The sequence below is a fragment of the Nestor notabilis genome, unplaced genomic scaffold, assembly GCF_000696875.1.
Source record: "Nestor notabilis isolate BGI_N333 unplaced genomic scaffold, ASM69687v1 scaffold16082, whole genome shotgun sequence".
In the NCBI taxonomy this organism is placed as follows: domain Eukaryota; kingdom Metazoa; phylum Chordata; class Aves; order Psittaciformes; family Psittacidae; genus Nestor; species Nestor notabilis.
This window is the reverse complement of record NW_009919844.1, coordinates 1-2,517: the sequence shown is the minus strand read 5'-3', so window position 1 is coordinate 2,517 and position 2,517 is coordinate 1. Positions and strand designations below refer to the sequence as shown.

At 50.8% G+C, this 2,517-nt stretch overlaps 1 non-coding gene across 1 annotated transcript; it reads left to right on the top strand.

The window, feature by feature from the left end:
* The first annotated feature begins 2,080 nt into the window (after positions 1-2,080).
* TRNAF-GAA lies at positions 2,081-2,154 on the top strand. The gene has a single exon. It is a non-coding gene; the product is annotated as a tRNA-Phe (tRNA).
* The last annotated feature ends 363 nt before the right edge of the window (positions 2,155-2,517 follow it).

The window sequence follows — 2,517 nt, the reverse complement described above, 5'->3', positions numbered from 1 at the left end:
TTAGGTTTCTCAGATTCTAGTGCTGTATGCAAAGGCTGCCATAAGGTCTCCCCTTAAGGAGCCTTCTCTTCTCCAGGCAGAACAAGCCCAGCTCTCTCAGCTTGTCTCCAGAGCAGAGGTGCTCCAGCCCTCAGAGCATCTCCATGGTCCTTCTCTGGACTGGCTTCAAGAGCTCCATGTCCCTCTTGTGTTGGGGAAAATGACACCATTTTGTTAAATTCAAAGGAGCAAGAAGCCTGTAGCACTGGAGCTGTGCTTGCAGCTTACTGCTGTGCTTGAAGCATTGAGCCACAGTGATCCCTAGTAGCGCACCAGTTCTGTCCTGATGCCACTCAGCTGACCTGACCATCCCTCAGCTGCTAATTCAGTGCTCCACTGAGCTCACGAAGGACTCCTCAGCTCTTGTGGGACACCAGTGCTGCAGCACTTCAGCAGCTGAGTTTGGCCATGGCTGTAACATGTCTTGTATGGGGGGTGCTACAGGCTCCTTCCTCATGAGCATCTCTTCTGATGAACAACATGGCAACCCGCTCTCGCTTAGCCACCTAAAGCTCCACCTGCAACCTTACTCTCTGGTGCCCACTCTCAGGCATCCTGGAGCACAGCTCACAGAGTGCAAACATCTGGCCCATGCTCCCACATCCAAGGTGCCAGGACAGAAAGCTGGTGCCAGGCATATTCTACACAGGGAGTGCTCCAGAACAGTGCCTCCAACCTGCACCACTGGTGCCTAACACTCCATCAGCATACTGCATCTCTGATGAGCGATCTAGGCTATCCTGGAGCACGTCTCAACGAGTGCAAACAATGGTGCCGCCAACATGGCACCAATGATCTGTGTACCCAGAACATTCTGTAGAGGGGCAGTACACAGATGAAATTTAGGTGGCAAAGTGAGGGCACATTGCCATGTTAGTGGCACTGTTCTGGAACTCACCGTGTCTAGGTGATACCCAGCACCAGCTTTCTGTCCTGGCATCTCTGGTGTAGGAGCAAGGACTGGACTTTCACACCATGCTCCGATACACCATAGACCTCTGCCCAGAGAGGCAGTATTCACATGGAGTTTTAAGTGGCTAAGCAAGGATGAATTGTCTTGGTGGTGGTACTGTTCCAGTGGTCTCCGTATGTGGGTGATGCCCAACACCAGCTTTCTATCCTGACACCTTGGTTGTGTGAACATGGGTTGGACATTTGCGCTCTGTGAGACGTGCTCCAGGAAACCAGAGACCAGTAGCCAGAGAGGAAGTGAACAGATGGAGTTTTAGGTGGGTGAGGATATCCATGTTGGTGGCACTGTTCGGGAGGGCACCCTGTGTAGGACATGCTCAGCTCCTGTCATTTGTCCTAACACATTAGGCTTAGTGTCAGGGTCTGGCCATCCACACTTAGGGAGCTGGTTTGTGGGTCACCGTAGAGTGGTGTCCAGCGAAGATTTACACAGATGGAGTTCTAGGTGGGTAAGTCAGTGAAGATATCTGTGTTGGTGTCACTGTTCCCAAGGGCACCCTGTGTAGAACGTGCCCATCTATTTGTTTTTATCCTAACACATTACGTTTAAGTACAGGGTTTGAACATTCACACTTAGAGACGTGGTTTATGGGGTGTTTGAGCATGCTGCCATTCAAGATCCTACACAGATGGAGTTTTACACGGCTAAACAAGGGTGGATTGCCGTTTTGATGGCACTGTTGTGGAGGGCACCATGTGTAGCTGATGACTACCACCAGCTTTCTGTCCTGGCACATTAGGCTTATAATTAGGATATGGACATTTGCACTTTGGGAGCTGGTGAGTGCTGTCCAGTGAGGCTTTACTCAGATGGAGCTGTAGATGGGACAAGAAGTAAGGATCTCCATGTTGGTGGCACTGTTCCAGAGGGCACCATGCATAGGACATGCCCAGGTCCTGGTTTCTGTCCTAACACTTTAGGCTTAGGAGTTGGTCTTGGACTTTCCCATTTAGGGAGCTGGTGTCTTGGTCACCGGACTGTGCTATCCAGTGAAGGTTTGCACACATTGAGATATAGGTGGTTACATAAATGAGGATATCTGTGGTAGTGGAAGTGTTCCAGACATCTGCTGAAATAGCTCAGTTGGGAGAGCGTTAGACTGAAGATCTTAACGGTCCCTGGTTCAATCCTGGGTTTTGGCAGTGGTGTTCGTCAGTGGTGGCGCATGAGCCGAGGTTGGACAGAGCCATTGGGCAATGGGGCCTTGTGAGAGGCATCTGCAGCCCCCAGTGCTGGGTCTAGAATTAGTTGGCTCTACGGTTATCTCCAGCCTTCCCTATGTTGTATTTCTTATAGACACTTGGGCCAAAGAGCATGGCATTGAGTGGGTCTATCACACCCCCTACCATGCGCCAGCCTCTGGGAAAATCGAACGGTACAATGGGCTGTTAAAAACTACACTGAGAGCAATGGGTGGTGGGACTTTCAAACACTGGGATATACATTTACCAAAAGCCACGTGGTTGGTCAAAATGAGGGCATCTGCCAATAGGGCTGGCCCAGCC